General features: G+C 40.0%; 1 long non-coding RNA gene and 1 pseudogene across 1 annotated transcript; one reads left to right on the top strand and one right to left on the bottom strand.

Annotated features, from left to right (window-relative positions):
• Positions 1–295: 295 nt before the first annotated feature.
• On the bottom strand, positions 296–5,937 carry LOC109924834 (annotated as a pseudogene).
• LOC109924835 lies at positions 5,825–14,112 on the top strand. The gene is made up of 2 exons (XR_007261354.1): positions 5,825–6,112; positions 13,224–14,112. It is a non-coding gene; the product is annotated as an uncharacterized LOC109924835 (long non-coding RNA).
• Positions 14,113–20,393: the final 6,281 nt, after the last annotated feature.

The following is a 20,393-nucleotide window of genomic DNA, read 5'->3' as shown; positions in this document are numbered from 1 at the left end:
GCGGGTGCAGAGGAGGTTCACTAGGTTGATTCCAGAGTTGAGAGGGTTGGCTTGTGAAGAGAGACTGAGTAGGCTGGGATTATATTAATTGGAATTTAGAAGAATGTGGGGGATCTTATAGAAACATAAAATTATGAAGGGAATGGACAAGATAGAAGCAGGTAGGTTGTTTACGCTGGCAGGTGAAACTAGAACAAGAGGACATAGCCTCAAAATTGGGAACAGAAGTAGGACTGAATTGAGGAAGAACTTCTTCACCCAAAGGGTTGTGAATCTGTGGAATTCCCTGCCCAGTGTAGTAGTTGAAGCTTCCTCATTGAATGTTTTTAAAGCTAATATAGGTAATTTTTTGAACAGTAAAGGAATTAAGGGTATGGTGAGAGGGTGGATAAGTGGAGCCGAGGTCACGAGAAGATCAGCCAGGCTCAAAGGTCCAGATGGTCTATTCCTGCTCCTGGTTCTAAAGACCTTTGAGTTCGTGAGCATCACGTCAGCTCTATTTCCCCATCCGTTACAGCAGTCAGTTCAAACACACTCGTTAGCAACCGCAATGTTCCTTCCTGAAATTATTATATAGAAACAAAAGTTAATGTTATGCCATTTACTTCAATTGCTCCCCTTCTCGGAATGTGGTTTTCATTGGTTCATTCTCGTAACTGGACAACACATGACACTGAGCAACCTATTCACACTTTCACAAGAGATACAGATAGACAATTCATGAAATGAACAAGATTCAACAGTATCTTAAATTGGCTCAGTACTGGTTATACTTATTGCTGTTGAATTGGACTACTGTAAGCACCCAAGTTTAACATCTTCCTTATCCAGTCGCATATGTGGGAACTCTCTCCAGGACAGCGTGGTAAACCATACACACCTAATGGAGCAACAGTGAAACAAAAGCAGTCAGAAACTAGTCGGAGGGAAAGACATAAAATAACTTATTTTTTTTAAACAAAAAAAAAAAAAAAGACTAGGGTCGTACAGCACATAAACAGACCCTTCGGTCCAATTAGTCCATGCCGACCATAACCCCAAACTAACCTAGTCCGACCAGCCTACAAATCAGCCCATATCCCTCCAAAACACTTTTTATTCATGTACTTATTCAAATATATTTTAAATGTTCTAACGGTACCCGCATCCTCCACCACCTCTGGAAGTTTATCCACACAAAAACCACTGTATAAAAAGGCTGCTCCTCATGTCCTTTTTAAATCTTTCTCCTCTCACTCTAAAAGATATGCCCCCTAGTCTTGAAAACCTCCACCTTAGGGAAAAGACACCTGCCACTCACCTTATCTATGTCCCTCATGATTTTAAAAACCTCTATAAGGTTAACCTTCAACTCCCAAGCACCAGTGGAAAAATGTCCCAGCCTATGCAGCCTCTCCTTATAACTCAAATCCTCCATTCCTGGCAAATCTCTGAACCATCTCCAGCTTATTAATATCCTTCCTATAAACAGTTACCAGAACTGGACACAGTACTCCAGAAGTAGTAGAGGTAACTGTGGAGCCTGTGGGCAAGTAATAGATATTGGTGGACAGTTGAAGCAAAATTGATTAATTTTTCTATTTCCGGACAAGAGAGCAGGTGAAGATTGAAACCTTAAGTGAACACTGTGATGCTTAGGTTTGCAGGCTATGAGGCTTTATGAGAGAGTTTACAGTGGCAGAGTTAAACTGAATGATGGCCTTATGAATTGGAGGTAGCAGAGAGAAGATAAGTGTCCTTTAGTTTTGCAGAGTGCAAATGACTATTGACTTTCTTCTGATGCTATTTTCCAATATGCAACACCCTCTGCATGAAAAAGTGCCCCTCAGATCCCTCAAATCTTTCCCCTCTTACCTTAAACCTACGCCCTCAAGTTTTGGACTCCTCTACCATGGAAAAATGACTTGGCATGGATAGGGTGAATAGCCCCGCATGATTTTATAAGTCTCTAGAGACTGTCATTTTAGGAGTTTCTGTCTAATTTCACCAGGTGCTCCCTGCATTTCATGATGAGTATGGCATAACTGATTCCAATGTTTAGTGGAGGGGAGAATTTCCAGTGACACTATGTTTTGAATGGTCTCCGAGAGGAAACAAGGACACCAGTGAGCCGATTACCATGGACAGTAGGGATGGGAGGCAATGACAGTTGATTTTTATATCTGAATTGGACCAAATAAATGCTCGATTAGTTTGCATTTTGCTCAGTGTGATAGCTGATCATCACGGACCCGATTTAGACTGGCCCTGACTTTTCATGATGGCTGCTTCAGAGCAGTTCAGTTTTAGGTGAAGTTTTCAGGCTGATTTTTTGGAATTTGTTTGTCAAATTCTTTTATATTCTATGCTAATTTTCAACTCTACTGTAAGGTAGTTTCAGTTGAAATTTTAGAAGGGTAGAGAAGCAGTGGAATGTTCTAACAGATACTTCAATACAAGTACAGTAAGGCACTACTGTAATGTTTTTAGAGCCTAAATTATCATTTGGTCACGTGACCTCAACATTATCACCTTCATGGGTAGTATTTATGGAATGTTTCAGTGGCTCACTTTTACAGCAGGTTTGTCAGACAATTGCAATACAAGAAAAAGGTTTTGGCCTTTGAAAGTTATGCATTTAAATCGAGCAAACCAAACTATAACATTACCTTGATGTTGGGCTCCAAATGTGATCAGGTTTTTCATTGCAGGAGAAGGACATCTCTGTGCCACAGCTCTCCTACAACAAATGGAAAATCAGGAGTTTTTTTTCCCCACTGTATTAAAAAAAGATCGTTGGTAGTGAAATGCTTTGCAATGTCCTGAAGATTTAAAAAGTGGTCAATAAGCACAGAGCTCCCTCAGAAGGCAAACCATATTGATTGCCACACTTACATAAGTTGACCTCCTTGAGAGAAGCCCATTGCAGTCTATCCATTTTGTAGCTTCTTATCCTTGTACAATATGTTACACGCCATCTCAACTTGATCATTTACATTCATGAAGTAACTGTTCTCAATTTCCTTAAAAAAAAAAATTGTGTGTAATGTTTTATCACTAACAGTAGAGAAGTCTAGATCACAGAAGTTACTTAATTTTGAAAATCTGCAATATCCACTTGGGTAAGATGCATGTAATTGTCAGTACAAAGGAACCACATCTAATTAATAGACAGCATCTCCAGGGAGGGAAAACATTATGGGTGCAAAAATCCAAGGTGGGCTGGATTTTCATAAATACCAGCAGAGAGACTATATAAAAAAAAACTAAAGACGTAAACTTTAGTATGCCCTCTTTGTAATTTATCATTCCTGCAGATTTTCTTTCCGACAGCATCAAATGTGGTTCCTATAAGCATGCATTCTGCTGTACATGGCCTGTGTGGAATTTAATCACATCACTCATTGGGGATCAGGAAGTGAAGAGAGGATAGCAGCACAGCTGAGCCATTCTTTACGTTGACCCTAATAAGATATGTTCTACCCAAATATTTCCACTGGGAAGTGCCAGGCAAATAGGGAATAGAAACCCTATTTTGTTATAACTTTTAACCATGATTTGTGGTATAGCATACAGTATTTTAAGCTTCCTAACTAATTAAGAAAAGTATTTTTGCAGACCGCTCTAATGTAAGCTATTGAGCATTCTACCAAAATTATTTCTCCAGGATCACATTTTTAAATATTTCAAAGTTCCTTTATCAGTAAAAAGTTCAATTACAGCATTTTAACATTCACATTTTTTAAAATTTATTCATTCATGGGATGAGGGCGTCACTGGCTAGGCAGCATTTATTGCCCATCCCTTTTGCCCAGAGGGCAGTTAAGAATCAACCACATTGCTGCGGGTCTGGAGTCACATGTAGGCCAGACCAGGTAAGGGTGGCAGCTTCCTTCCCTAAGGGACATTAGTGAACCAAACAATCGACAATGGATTCATAGTCTTAATTCCAGATATTCATTGAATTCAAATTCCACTATCTCCTGTGGCAGGATTTGAACCTGGGTCCCCGGAATCTTATCTGGGTCTGTGGATTAACAGTCCAGTGATAATACCACTAGGCCATTGCCTCCCCATCATACTTGGATTCATTCTATCTTATTATTTCTCATTAAGACCTACCTCAGTAGCACTTTTTCCAATTTTCAAGGATAACACAACTTCCTGGGACAGTTTCTTCTACCAGTTTAATAAATTTCAGGGTAAATGCTTTGCAACAGCTATCACCTAAAAAAAAAAATCAAGTTGTATAGAAATTAGGGTATTTAAACATCACCATAGCTAGTTGAACACATTGATAATTTTAGGCAGGATTATTTCAGCAATTATATATCAGTCAGTCAAGGTAAAATTATGATGCAGACAGAGATTTATACATTTATAATATTTGTGGCAAGTCTGGATTTTGAAGTAGTGATATATGGACTTTCCAATGTCTGAAGGAATTAATTAACATGTGACTCTATAACCATTGTGAAAGTCCAAAGGTGTGCAGGTTAGGTGGATTGGCCATGCTAAATTGCCCAAAGCGTTCAGGGATGTGTAGCTTAGGTCGGTTAGAGGGGGATGGGTCCGGGTGGGATGCTCCAAGGGTCAGCGTGGACTTGTTGGGCCGAAGGGCCTGTTTCCACACTGTAGGAATTCTTCTATTCTATTTATCTTTGAGGGCTGGTTTTCAGAACTAGTGAGTTTTATTTACATTACGTAGAGCTTACCTAGCAAGGTAAATAATTGCACAAAGTTTCTGTTAAAAATTTCTGGACTTATTTTTAAGCTTAGTATAAGAACTTTTAATTTCAGTTTTGTACATTTACATGTGGAAAGCTGCTCCTGCGAAAAGTATAAGATACATTTGTTAACATTAGATTACCTTAGAGTAAACAGATAAGAACTGCTTGGTTAAAATTCTGGAGATTATTTGAAGCGGAGAATGTTTAAGTTTAGCTGAATGATAGCTTTTTCCTAGAGCTGTCAGATTTTCCAGATGGGATTGGAAGTTAAATTACAACCATTGAGGTGTTAAATAAAAGGATTTTGTGGTACAAGTACTGTACAAGTATGCTTTTGGGTAGCTACAGGAGTATTTTGGGATTAATGGTGTTATATTTCACATACACTTCAAAACTTTTAAATTTCCTAGAAGTAAACAGGCTAGTTTATTCTATTTTATCTTCATTGTTTTTGCTTCATAAACTTTTCTACTATTTTAAAAAACTGCAACATTGCACACATTTCAGTAAGAGACTACTTCATCAAAACAAAAAAAACATTTTGATCAAAATTATCAAATTTCAGACTGGGATCCAACTTGTCCCACAATAGCATCAGGTGGGATCAATACAGGTTCAAATGCAAATAAGCTCCATTTTGAACAGTTGTGTTAATACATATCCAAAAGTAACATTGGTTATAATAGCTGAATGTTATACTGCATATACTACCAATTATGCAAAATGGTTTGCTTACTCTTGACAAAACAAAACGATTAATTACTATTGCTATGCCTTGAACAAAGTCCAATTTCAGTTCTCTATCTGATTATATATTAATAGGATTTGGTTGTCTTGACCTCAAGAGACAGCTTCAAGTAAATTAAGTTTAACGGCTTACATTTTTTTCAAAAACGTAAACCATTGCTGGCTGGTCGAGCAAAATCGAAAGTTGGTGCTTTGTGAATTCTAAATCAACTTACTATTTGAACATGTTTACGGATTGTAAGTGAAATGCACGAGCATACGATCAAACAAGGGATTCGCCCACGATCAGCCAGTTCTCAGTTAACTCCGTTTCTAAGTCTGTTAATGAGAGAACATTTTCACCGCCGTCTTACTCGTGCCATGCCAAATGACCACCGGTACCGGCTCCATGGTCGTTGCAGGTGGTCTTCCACGACACAATTTCCCAAACGAAGGAGAAACAGAAAAACAGCAACATCCACCCTCTTCTCCGCGCAGCCATCTTACTCAGTCATATGACCCGTGCCCGTCATGTGATCTTACAGTTTGTGATTGGTCGGGAATAGGCTTCAGTCGAGGGCCTTCCACTTGCTACCTTGCTGGTTAACTATGAAATATTCATTTTTACCCATCTAGAAGAATATGTGCAGTGTTGAACAGTTGAAGATATTAACACAGTGAGTATACATTCTTCATATTGTAAAAGGTCATAAACCTAAAACCATGTTTCTCTCTTTTTGTCTGGTTTCCAGCATCCCCAGTATTTTGTTTTCGTGTTGGAACAGTTACATTGCTTGGGTTGTGTACAGTGAAATGCCTTTTCTTTTAAATTTGTTCTTTGGATGTACATCAGCTTGCCCATCTCTAATTACCTTGATTACGTTTATGTGAGCCGCTTTCGCAAACCACTGCCGACCATATACAAACATAGAAAATAGCAATAAGCCTTTTGGCCCTTTGACCCCACTATGCCGTTCTCTATGATCATGGTTGATTATGCAACTCAGTACCCTGTTCCTGTTTTTTCAATGTTTTGGCTCGAACTGCTTTCTGTGGCAGAGATCCCACGTGGCCACCACTCTTTGGGTGAAGAAATTTCACTTGATTGCCTATCGGAGTTGGGAAGTCATGTTGAGGTTGTACTGGATATTGGTGAGGCCTCTTGTGGACTACTGTATCCAGTTTTGGTTGGCCAGCTATGGGAGTTATCAGTTATCAAGCTGGAGAGGGTTCAGAAGATATTTACCAGGATATTACCAGACATGGAAAGTTATAAATATAAAGAAAGGCTGGATAGGCTGGAACTTTTTTCACTGGAACGTAGGAGTTTGAAAGGTGTCCTGATAGAAGTTTATAAAATAATGAGAGGTATAGATAGAGTTAATGGTACTTGTCTTTTCCCTAGGATGGAGGATTTCAAGACTTAGGGTACGTATCTTTAAGATGAGAAGAGAGAGATTTAAAAAAGACATGAGAGGCAAAATTTTTTCGCAGAGGGTGGTTCACGTGTGGAATGAACTTCCTGAGGAAGTGGTGGATTTGGGTATAATTACAATGTTTAAAAAACATTTGGATAGATACATGACTAGGAAAGGAGGGATATGGGCCAGGAGCAGGCAGATAGGACTAGTTTAGTTTGGAATTATGTTCAGCATTGACTAGTTGGACTGAAAGGTCTGTTTCTGTGCTGTATGACTCTGTGACCTCATCTCACTCCTAATTTGTCTACACCATATCATTAGACTGTGAGCCTTGGCTCTAGCATCCTTTCTGCATTTACCCTGTCTAGTCCTGTTAGAATTTTATTGGTTACAATGAGATCTCTCCACATTCTTTTAAATTCAATGAAAATATTTCTAACTGATCCCATCTGTTTTCATATTGTCAGTCCTGTTATTCCCAAGAATCAGTCTGGTAAACATTCATTGCACTCCCTCCATATCCAGAATATCTTTCCTCAGATAAGGAGACCAAAACTGCATACACTACTCCAGGTGTGGTCTCACCAAAGCTCTGTACAACTGCAGCAAGACATCCCTGCTCCTGTACTCAAATCCTTTCACTATGAAGGCCAAAAACCATTACTTCAATGTGTGCTGCACCTGCTTCCTTACTTTCAGGGACTGGAGTACCAGAACATCCAGAACTTGTTGCGTCTCCCCTTTCCCAATCTATTGCTTTTCAGATAATAATCTGCCTCCTGTTTTTGCTACCAAAGAGAATGACCTCACATTTATCCACATTATACTTCATCTGCATGCATTTGCCCACTCACTCAGTTTATTCAAAATCGCACTAAAGCAACTTTGTATCCTCCTTATTCCCATCCAGCTTTGTGTCATCCTCAAACTTAGAGTTATTACATTTAGACAAATTTGTGTACACATCAAGTTTATATACTTCTCAAGTATATGGATTCATGATAGAGTTCATACTTTTTCCACTTCAAATGTGAATTACTTTTTCTTGCAGATCTGTTTTGAGTGAACCTAGCAATACTTTCTCAAAGAGGTAAATGTTGTGAAATTGTTGGTTTTGACTGATCACTGAAAAACATTGGTACATTCCTGGACATGGAAGCATCATGTCATGGAACTGCTAAGGGATTAACTTTAATTTAGGTGTACAGGTAGGATTGAAGGTAAATGAGCCAACATTTCCTGTTACCGGCAGGTTCATGGATTGGCCAGCTTGTTCTCAACTTTGGACCATTTGGAACAGGCTGATCATTGGAGAGGTGGGGGTGTAGCGGTGGAATGGTGATGGCTATCCACCTGCAAGTAGGGTGCCCTATGGCCTTTAAAGACACTCTGCTGGCTCCAATGGCATTACATTTTTGCCCTTTGGCATCTTGTGTCTCTCTGAATTTCTAAATTTATGGAAAGTCTTTAAAAGGCTCCTCCATCTTGAGGTTCCCTCTCTTTCTCCTATCTGCATTGGCAGTTCCATCTCTGACTGTGTGGCTTTGGATTTTTTTAATATTGAAAGGCCTCCTCCTGGTCTCTTAGCCTGGGGAGCCTGCTTCTTGTCCTTAATTTTATTAGGCTCCTGGAGGAGACCACTTAATTGCCTGCCATTTCCAAAATCACTTTGAGGGTCCCAGCACTGGAATCCTGACTCAGAAATCATCCCAGCATCAAGATTGGAAATCCTAAACCATAAATCCATCCCAAGTGTCAATATTTCCATCAACATTTTGATGTCCAGATCAGTGGGAAGCTTCCCACAGCTTCATAGCTTATATCACTCTCCATGTTTGTTCATCAGTTATTGGCAGGATTATCTGAAGCTGAAAACAGAAAGATTTAGCAATAAACTACAACTGTGGTCCAGCCAATCCTGTCGACAAGTTGGCTAATCAACAATTAATGGTATATGATTTTCAGTGCCAGTGTGATGTATACTTTACATCCCAAAGACTGGCAGATTGTATGGTACAGACTAAACAGTGAATCCCTTTGGCTGTTTACACAAGCAAGGTACCGTCCATACCTAGTCAGTGTCCAACATTACAAGTAATTGGACAACATTTCAGAAATATTTCTGAGTGTGTGAAGAATTACACGGAGAGCCAATTTGAAATTGTCAGTTGAGCTTGCAATGTAACGCATTGCATGTACTGGAAGTTATGAAGTTGTTGGCTTGCTCACCGAGCTGGCTGGTTATTGTACAGACATTTCATCACCATGCTAGGTAACATCATCAGTGCCGATAGACCCCATATACAAACACATGCAGAACAGAACTGGAAATGACACAACCGAACTTAACAGACCAGATCATATAAATACTAAGCGGAGTAGAACATTGCTTCATCAGAGGCTGCACTGATGATGTTATTTAACATGGTGATGAAACGTCTGTATGATAACCAGCCAGATTGGCAAGCAAGCCAACAACCTCATCCACAACTCGAGCTACAAATCTTGCAACACCTTAAATACAGGAACAAAAACAGAAGTTGCTGGAAAAGCTCAGCAGGTCTGGCAGCATCTGTGGAGAAAAAAATCAAAGTTAACGTTTTGGGTCCGGTGACCCTTCCTCAGAACTGGGAACATTCCCGAAACGTTAGGGACCCGAAACATTAACTCTGATTTTTTTTTTCTCCACAGATGCGGCCAGGCCTGCTGAGCTTTTCCATCAACTTCTGTTTTTGTTCCTGATTTACAGCATCCACAGTTCTTTTAGTTTTTCTTAAATACTAGAAGTTATGTATATTGATACATAGGGCCCTCTTCTTGAAAGACAGAAAGAATATGGACACTTGCTGCACTTATTTCAACTGAGCAAAATAGGTCACAGCCATTCTGTAGTTCATTTCTCAGAGCTATGCCTTAATCAGTTCTGAGGAAGTGTCACTGGACCCGAAACGTTAACTCTGACTTTTCTTCACAGATGCTGCCAGACCTGCTGAGCTTTTCCAGCAGCTGGAAAGCTGAGCTTTTGTACTTGATCAGTCAGAGTCATTTGCCTGATTTAAACCTTAAACATAGCTTGGCTTTTAACTATCAGTCTTTGTCAACTGGTGCATTCTTCATGGCATTGACTCAACCAGAGTCCACTTGCCAACAATCAGTATTCTCCTCTCATACAGTATAAATGTTGTTTTCCATTTACTTTAGTATTTTTGGAATTTCAGATGAGTGCAAGATGAAAATCTTTGGTGTTTTTGTCTTGTTCAGCACTTGATTATTGCTGAACTGCCAGACTACTATTACACGGAAGATATTAATTTCATTCAAAATCAGTAAACACTGGAAACACCCATTACTGCAACCAGCATTTGTAGAAAGAAGGATGCCATTATTCTGAATATTTTTAATTCTTTCATGGGGTGTAGGTGTTGCTGACAAGACCAACATTTGCCCATCTTAATAACAAGCATAACAGCAATGTCTGCACTTCAAAGTAGTTAATGTACTGGTTGTAAACTGCTTCTGGATGTTGTAACCTATGAAGGTTTATGTAAACACAAGTCCATTTGAAAAAGAATCATAAAATCGTGGAATAAAAACACAAGAAAACGCTGGAAGTCCATTATAATACAGATGTTGGAGTCTAAATAGTGAAACTAAAGATGGATTGTGATAATTAGATTGTGTTTATTCTTCTTATTTATAAATAGCAAAGTTAAAACTAAATAAAAATTTATTCATTTGGGAGATGTAAGACCCAGAGCTATAAGTAAATTCACAACGTGTTGAGCCATGTTGCACCAGATTTCCACAAAATCAGAATTGAATCTTTTCAAAAGTTACTAATGTGGAAAATTGCTGGAAAATGTGATATTTTGATACCAGGAATAGAACGTTAAACAGTACAGCACAGGAACAGGCCCTAGGGTCCACCGCATCTGCCGACCACAATTCCATTCTAAACTAATCCCATCTGCCTGTACATGATCCGTAGCCCTATATTTCTTGCTTGTTCATGGCTGGCTAAATACTTTTTAAACTTTGCTAATGTATCTGTTTCTACCACCTCCCTGGCAGCACATTCCAGGTATCTACCACCTTGTGAGCAAATGTTAAAGACACAATAAAGCCAACAATGAAATTGGCTCTAACTGTACAGACATCCAAAGATAAGGAGCTAGCCAAAAGGTAAAAGGAATAAAAGTGTTCAGCCATAGATAGCTGAGAGCATATTTGTGGATGAAGAGAAGGCGTTCAAGTGGAGCACTGTATTTTTGAGGCCCTGGTAAAAACTGGAACCCTAGTTCAATAAGGTGGTAATTAAGGCTAATGCTCCCATTAGGTAGAACATCACTCATGCATGCTTGAAATGAGAGTGTTCACAAGGCAATAGAAAGGCAGCAGCCTTTAAGAAAGATTTCAGAAAATTACATTTTGGAATCTAATTGCTAGGCTTAGTTAAATGACTCCACACTATCACATGGTCAAAGGAGGACTAAACAAGTTGACCTTTTCCCAGACAGCAAAGTCTCTGTCTAAATAAAGCATTTATTGAATTTCAGTCAGAAAGTGAGAGACCTCTGCTTCCCATCAAGTGGATGTTGGGGCAACTGTGAGACATGGACCAATATTTATTGAAACCGATTTAATTAGCACTCAGATCCCAAGGTTTCCTCTTTGATCGCGAACATTAACTTAGTCTCAGCTAATTCTTGATTGTAGGGGAGACAATCTGCATAGACACATTTACAAGAGATTGATAGTTGCACACATCCCCTCTGCACATATGCTCACCTCACCTGGGGCTATCTTTAATGGTGCTGAGAGTTGGGAACAGACTCTGATCCAATAATACAAGAGATTGTGAATGCAAACCTTCAGCATCAATGTTTTCATTGTCCTGTCTTGATTGCATATTATGTGATTTTTTTAAAGCCAAAATGCACAATTCTTTTCTTTGAGGCAGGTTCATAATAATTTCCAAACTCTCTCTCCTTCCCACTCCAGGAAACAAAGTTGTTTCCTGAGTAAAAACCAAAAGAACTGCGGATGCTGTAAATTAGGAACAAAAACAAAGTTGCTGGAAAAGCTCAGCAGGTCTGGCAGCATCTGTGAAGGAGAAAACAGAGTTAACATTTTGGGTCCGTTGACCCTTCCGTTTCCGGAGTGCTGCTTTCACATGGTGCTGCTCATTTCTGACTCTAAAACTGAAGTGGAAATTCTTATCAGTCACTTTAAAAGTGATTCAAGTTTGCTGGCTATTTCATGCTAGCAGTACATAATACTAGTGATTTATATAGAGTATTGCCCAATTATACAAAAAGAATATGCAGGCCTATACGTCCAATTTTTTTTATATATGTTCATATTTAGCTTTTGTTTTTGAAGGTGCAGTAGTGACTGGGAATATTTTTAATTGAGTCAAGAGTAAATTATAATAGAGGTGAGATCTAAGCAAAGGTCATGGTAACAGATGCAAAGTGTGTGGGATGCATGAGCATGTCCAATATTATAGGCGATACATTATGATTCCTCTTTTAAATTTCACCACTCTGGCTTGCATGTAAGCAAGTGCAGTATAGATGCACACAATCCAATTTCACCTTTTCCATTTAGTAGGCAAATGGAGAAGTGGAATTTGGAGGAATTGGCTGAATTGTATGTGATAATTAGAAATTTCATCCCTAATAGCATTGTGGGTCTATTACAGCACATGGACTGCAGTGGTTCAAGTTAATATTTCACCACTGCCTTCCCAAGGCCAACGAGGGATGGCATTAAATGCTCGTCTAGCCAGTGGCACCCACTTCCCATGCATGAATTTTTAAAAATTGTGATGGAACCAGGGAAGGCAAAAGCTTGACTCTGAAAGAGTCATTTATTGATGTACCACTGCATGTAATAAGGTGGAGGAAAGTTGTCCTGTTTTCAGTAAAGGGGAAAACAAAACCTGCTGCACAATGAAAAAGGCATGCCTGGGAGAGGCTGATGAGGTGAGTAACAGGAGTTTTACTAGAAGGATGGCAGTCTGTGTTGGAAGCATTTTAATGAGCTAACCAGATAAGGAAAGGTGAGCAAAGTTGCAAATTAGCCTACACCCTGAAGTGCACCTCTTCACTCTGTCTTGTTAAGTGTATTCCATCTCATCAGAAGGCCCTGCAGATAAGTGGTGTGTCAACGTACCTGAGAATTAGAGATGGCAAAACCGGGCTCACTGGTTTATGGTAACCAGATTAAATATCTCTAACCCACATAAGACTGAGTTATTCAGAATCGAATTTGGTGCAAAGTAGAATATGGTCACATTACTCATGTGCATTTCAATATTTGCACATTCCCATGATTAAACTATATCTACCTCCTCTTCTTCCAGGACGACCAGATGAAGAACAGCAGTTCATGACTTGCTGGAGGACTGTTCTTCAGAAGAGCTGATTCCTTCTGGGACTCTATCATTACAGGACAATACAGACTAGGCACCAGTTCAGATACACACACTTGGATCCTGTTAGGTGGAATGTCACTTGATGAATTGCACATCAAAAGTGAACAGAATTAAACAGTGGTGTTGAAACAGCTATGGAAAATCTGTATTGGCGGGAACATCTGCAAGCTATGCTCAGCGGGACCAAGGTACTGAACCCAGCAGTGGGTATTGGGGTGTATGCAGGAGGAAAACAATGAAAAGGAGAATGATGGAGAATTAACAAAAAAAAGGTGCAAAAATACTGCCAGGGATACTTTCCTCAGTCTCAGAAGATGGAGGATTCCAGCTCAATCATTTGTGCGTTGATGTCACAGGCCACTGCCAGGATATCATCCTCTGTGGAACTTCAGTCATAGCACATGAATCAGTCTTTGCCAGCCCTGGTAACAGCTGTATAAACAATGGATGCTAATATCACTCCTTCAAGAAATAGGATAGCAGAAACCTTAACTGATCTGTTCAAAGCTGATTATGCAAAGAGACTGGAGCAATGTGCGCTTGGACAAGGAGACATAGAATGGAAATAGGGGAGATTAAAATAGAGATTGGGCATGGCACCAGTTGCCCACCTCCACCCGTACTATACCCTGTGTGCTGCCTCTTCTCCTGCCCCAGTCTTCCCCTTTAATCAGAGCAGTTTCCACTTCCTGGGCTGAAGCCACTGGAATTACACCATATAGGAGTCTGGTTCACAGAAAGTATAAAAACATGTCTTATGAAAATGTTTTGTAAATATCTTTAATTTATTAAGTTACATAAATGTTAATCTGCACTAGTTTTCTGATTTGTCTTATCCTTTGGAACCAACTAAGGTCAGTGTTGAAGTTGGGAGGAGAATTGCAACTTAAATATCACACTGCAGGAGGAATGGAAAACAGTTGTCACTTTTTCTGCTCAAATTTTGTGTGAAATTCATTTCACCAAATGGCTCAAAGAACTTTACATGACAAATTGTTCTTTAGAGCATCGTAACTGTTATTTAGCAGCTATCCTGCACCACAAACATCCCACAACAGCCAGAAAGTAAATGACTAAATATCTGGTTTGTTAGTAGTATTTTTTGAGTAAGAGGTATTGGATAAGAAACAAAGCAGAACTCACTGCTCTTTGAACAATGCTATAATAATTCACCTTTATTCACCAGAACTGACAAACAGAGTTTTGTTTTATTATTTCCTAAATAAATTGTCTCCCCAACAGTGCAGTATTCTATGTGGAATGTCATCCAAAATCAAAATCATACTTTCGCGGAACAAAGTTGCAAAGTAGCAGAAGCAAATTAGTCAAGCTGACATTTTTAAAATTTATTCTGGAAGGTAAATGGACAGATGCCTATAGTGACTTCCTCAGCCACCAATGAACAGGCTTTTCAATACCTAATCATCTCATAATCCAGCAGAAGTTTTGTAGAATAGACTCACTTCCATGCATTAAGCAATCACAGCAGTTTGTCTTTACCACCTGTGGCCTTTATGAAACTCCTGCTCAATCTTGATCAAATCCATCCATATTGTTGAAAAACAGTTTAGATCCAAGGAATCTGATTTCAAACTCATTCAGATTATTTCAAGACGAGGGAGCACATTTTTAAGTTGACAGGAGAAAGATTTAAAAAAAAGGTCAAATTTTTTACACAGAGGGTGGATTGCGTGTGGAATGAACGTCCTGAGAAAGCGATGGATGTGGGTGCAATAACAACCTTTAAAAGACATTTGGGTAAGTACATGACTAGGAAAGGTTGGAGGGATATGAGCCAGGAGCAGGCAGGTGGAACTAGTTTAGTTTGGGATGATGTTCAGCATGGACTGGTTAGATCGAAGGGTCTGCTTCTGTGCTGTATGACTCTGAGATGTTAAACCAAGGTCTTGTTTACCCCCTCTGGTGGCTTTAAAAGATCCAATGGTGCTATTTCAAAGAAGAATGGAGAAGTTATCCCTGGTTTTCTGGGCAATATTTATCCAGCAATCAAAATCATTCAAGCAGATTATCTGATAGTTATCACATTAATGTTTGTGGAAGATTTCTGTATTCAAATGGGTTATTGCTCTTCCTGCATTACATCAGTGACAACACTTCATAAAAACATTTTATCATTCCTTAAACATTTTGAGACATCTGATAGTCATGAGAAAAACAAATGCGTATGTTTATCTTTTAGCAGGCACATACAGTAAGCAGGTACATGCTGAGATTTTGCAAATTTGATGACTAATTCTCCCCAGTAACAGTCTCCCACCTATTCCAACAATTGGATTAATCTCAATCTCATTGTTATCCTTTCTGTTTGCTTTCCTGAACATTATCCACTCCATGCTTCTAGAATTCCATGTTACTGTTTAAACTTGTCATCTCTCTTTCCACTGTCTTCCTAACTCCACCACTAAAAATATGCTGAGTTACTCTTCAACAATAGCCAGCTTTTTCAGTGAGCAACAAAACAAATGCCAGGTATATCTGCATTCAGTGTACTGCACGTGCTGCAGTGGTGTAGGAGTTGCAATGGTCCTCTGAATCTTTGAGATAGGGGAAGGAAACATGTAAGAGTTCATAGTTCTAAAAGCTAACCAACAGCTTCTGAGAGTTCCAAAAGAGATGAGGGCAACATCCAGTTTGATTTTGATGCTTCCCACAGTCAGCTAGGCAGTCAACTTTCGTTAACATGGTCCATATATATAACCAGGTAGGAGCACATTACTGCAGATGCTGGAATCTATAAAGAAAACAAAAAATACTGGAGATCACAGCATCCAGACTTGAAACGTTAGCTTGCTTGCTCTCCATAAATGCTGCCTGACCCCTTGTGATCGCTAGCATTTTTTGTTTTCACCATGGATATAGTCGATTAGTTGAGATTTGGACTCATATGTTAGTGATCGCAGTATTGACAAGAAAAATAAAAATAAAAAGTTTGTAACTAAAATTAATTATGACCAGTTCCTCACCTGAAGACCTGGCATTAAAACAGGTTGTTAAAATCAGTCATAAAACAATTGTTTCTGTCACCTTAGGGCCAAGCATATATTTAATGTCTGTTACATCATTAAAGTTCCATTCTTCCTGTATGCACCCTAAGGCAGGTACCTATAGGCTCATTAGCTTAACTTCTGTAGTGGGGAAAATGCTTGAATCTATCATCAAGGAAGAAATAGCAAGACATTGGAAAGAAATGTCCCATCAGGCATACACAGCATGGGTTCATGAAAGGCAGGTCATATTTAATGAATTCACTGGAATTCTTTGAGGACATTATGAGCACAGTGGACAGCGGGGAACCGGTGGATGAGGTGTATCTGGCTTTCCAGAAGGCATTCGACAAGGTGCCTCAGAAAAGGCTGCTGCATAAGATAAAGGTGCATGGCACTATGGTAATGTATTAACATGGATAGAGGATTGGTTAACTAACAGAAACCAAAGAGTGGGGATAAATGGTTGGCGATCAGTGGCTATTGATTGATTGATTTATTGTCATGTGTACAGAAATACAGTGAAAAACTTTGTTTACGAGCGGTCCAGGCAGATCACAGAAAGCAAGGGATGAGCTGATCAAAAAGATTTAGAGGCATACAGGTTACATTGCAAGAATTTAAGTTTAAAAATGTAGAACAGTTATAAGAAATGTTAGAGTTAGACCTGCTGTAGGAACTCTCAAGGAGTTGTCCGGTGTCGGTGCCATCTTGCATCTTATTATTAGTGGTGTGCCTCAGGGATCAGTGTTGGTTCCGCAATTGTTTACAATTTCCATAGATCATTGGGAGCTGGGGACGAAGTGTAGTGTGTCAAAGTTCGTAGATGACACTAAGATGACTGGTTCAGTGAAGTGTGCAGAACACACAAAGTCTGCAGAGGAATATAGACAGGTTAAGGGAGTGGGCAAGGATCTGGCAAGTGGAGTACAATGTTGGTAAATGTGATGTCATCTATTTTGGTAGGAGTAATAGCAAAACGGACTATTATTTAAATGATGAAAAATTGCAGTATGCTGCTGTGTAGATGGATCTGGGTGTCCTTGTGCTTGAATCACAAAAGGTTGGTTTTCAGATGCAGCAGGCAATTAAGAAGGCAAATGGAATATTGTTCTGTACTGCTGAAGAGATTGAGTTTTAAAACGGGGAGGTTATGCTACAGCTGTATAGGGTGCTGGTGAAACCACACCTGGAGTACTGTGTGCTGTTTTGGTCTCTTGAGAAAGGATGCACTGGCTCTGGAGATGGTGCAGAAGAGGTTCACTAGGTTGATTCTGGAGTTGAGAGAGTTGGCTGATGAGGAGAGATTGAGTACACTGGGACTATACTATTTGGAATTTAGAAGAATAAGGGGGGATCTTATAAAAAGCATATAAAGTTATGAAGGAATAGATAAGATAGAAGCAGAGAAGTTGTTTCCAGTGGCAGGTGAAATTAGAACTAGGGGTCATAGTTCACAACAAGGTGGAGCAGAATTAGGACTGAGTTGAGGAAGAACATCTTCACCCAGAGGGTTGTGAAGATGTGGAATTCCCTGCCCGGTGAAGCAGTTGAGGCTACTCATTGAATGTTTTTAAGGCAAAGATAGATTTTTGAACAGTAAAGGAATTAAGCGTTATGGTGAGGGGGCAGGTAAGTGGAGCTGAAACCATGAAAAGATCAGCCATGACCTTATTGAATTGTGGAGCAGGTGCGATGGGCCAGATGGCCTACTCCTGCTCCTATTTCTTATGTTGAATATTGACACAGACAATGCGAGTAAAAGGCCTTATCACAACTCGCCCTAATAAATAAAAGCTACAAATGGAAATAATAAATTAAAAACAGAAGTTGCAGGAAATAAATGTTCTGTCAATGTCCAGAAAAGGTAGGTTTTGATGGTGAGTTACACACCAAAATGTAAATACTTTTCTTGTTATAGATGTTGACATATCTGTGTTTTAACGGCATCTTCTGTCTACTTCTGTGCTTAACTGCTGTGCACACATTTTCCAGTTGAGTCACTACCTAGCTAGTAGGAATTCCACTCTTTTTAATGTTTGCTTCATTTGTTGCCATTCCACCAGATTTCGCAGGTCTATATTAGATGTCCAGAGATCTGCATTAGTCATAAATGCTAGAGCACTCACAGTTGCCATCCGTTTTCATAGGCCCTCAGCCAATATAAAAATGGTTGGTAGGCGACAAAGGAGTACCCAATACAGTCTTAGCTGGTGACACCTCCAGGAAATTTTCAGCCCGCTGTAGAGGAAAGGTTAAATGTCAAATATCTTTAGATTAGAGCTACTGTCAAACAGGCTTTAGGTTTTTTGAGATGAGATTCTAATGCCTGGACTGCTCAATTTGTGCTTTGCAGTTCAGCCCAGACAGGATGTTCCACAGCATAGTGGTGAATGTAGCGTAGAGATGCAGGAGTGAGAAAAGTCCTTTTGAGGAGGAAGATAAGGGTAAGAATCCTGAGATGTCCAAAGGAGGAGAGTCAAAAAGAGGAGGACAGAGTAATCGTCCCAGAGAATCAAGATGCTAGAGAGTATGTTTATAACCGCACACTTCCAGGATGTCTGACCTGGGTAAATACCTTCAACTCACAAGGTCTGATTTTATTTGAGCAGTTGGCAGGCGGCCCTCTGCTTGATGTATTCCACATTGCTAATGCAGTTGCTTAGTTTCATTGTTCATGACCTTATTCAATAAAATGTTCAGTTCTTCTCTCAAATGTGGACCTAATATCCTCATGTCTATGAAAGCTAATATACCCTTTCAAACATTGCCCTTCACCAACTTTAACAATGAAGCAGTTGAGATACTGTGAGTGCTTCCACTTAAGCATACTCCTGGATGTTTGAGCTAAAATGGTCCTTGTATTAAAGGTATGAGAGTCATGTCAGGGAGTGCACGCCTTAATGTTGACAACTTAGTTGTCACGCATTGTGGGAGTGCTCCTTCTTAGTGTTTCTTTGGCACTATTCCTTCAATGCTTTAGAAAGCTATGAAGCCTTCACTATATCCTTGCCTCAGTGTTCTTTCTGACAACCTGACAGCATTTCATCTGCAAAGGACTACAATTTGTGCATTTGATTCTCTGAAGAGTTGCACACTAAGTGAAACTAAATGTGTGAGTGCTCACTGCCCATTTCACAGCCTTAAAAGTTGGTGTTTTTTTTTTGAGAAGCCCAAAAATAGGACACTCTTCCCCCACTTGGATGAGCTGACCAAGGCCTTCGAGTCTTTAGAAAACTCTCAGAAGCGAAGGCTTACTGGCTGAGTTGTATTCAGCTCTGTGGGACTTGACTAGCCAGGACCTGCTGAAGGTGAATGACAGTATGCTTCTGGCAGGTAGGATCCGTGAGGAAAGGTATCATCACCCTCATCCACAAGCGGGAGAGGGAGAAACTTTGAAAATAGTGACCAATTTCACTGCTGAATGCAGATTACAAAAACCTGTCAAAGGTCCCCGCCAACCAGGTCAGGTCTGTTCTGGGATCGGTGATTCACCCCAACCAAACCTGTGCTGTACTGGGCAGGATGATCCCTGAGACCCTTGCGCTCCTCAGGAATATGATCGCTAAAATGCAGGACGGGGAGTGGACGCCTGCCTCATCACCCTGGACCAGGAGAATGCCTTTGACAGGATATTGTACACCTACAAGTGGGACTTGCTCTCCAAATGAGCTTTGGGGAGGGAATTTGCAATTGGATCCAACTGCTCTACGCCAACACCATCAGTGCAGTCTCAATTAAAGGTGGAAATCAAAAAGCTTTCTGATCAGATCCAGAGTCAGGCAGGGCTGCCCACACTCTCTCACCTTGTTTGTGTGTGCCTAGTACAGAGCCTTTTGCTAAGTCCATCAGTAAGGATGCAGGCCTGAGAGAGGTGACTAGTCCAGGCAGCGAAGGCCTGCATTTCAAAGCCTCCCTGTACATGCATGACGTCGCTGTTTTCTGCTCCGTGTGCAGACTCATGAGCATCTGCAACCAATTCAGATTGGCCTCAGGAGCCAAGGTAAATCAAGGCAAGAGCAAGGTGATTTTCTTTGGGAACTGGGCCAAACAATCCTTTATTCCCTTCACCGTTGGGGCAGATTACTCAAAG

Source organism: Rhincodon typus, unplaced genomic scaffold (assembly GCF_021869965.1).
Source record: "Rhincodon typus isolate 14 unplaced genomic scaffold, sRhiTyp1.1 hic_rhity00002287, whole genome shotgun sequence".
Taxonomy (NCBI): domain Eukaryota; kingdom Metazoa; phylum Chordata; class Chondrichthyes; order Orectolobiformes; family Rhincodontidae; genus Rhincodon; species Rhincodon typus.
Note: the sequence above shows the minus strand (reverse complement) of the source record. Positions and strands in the feature narration are given on the sequence as shown.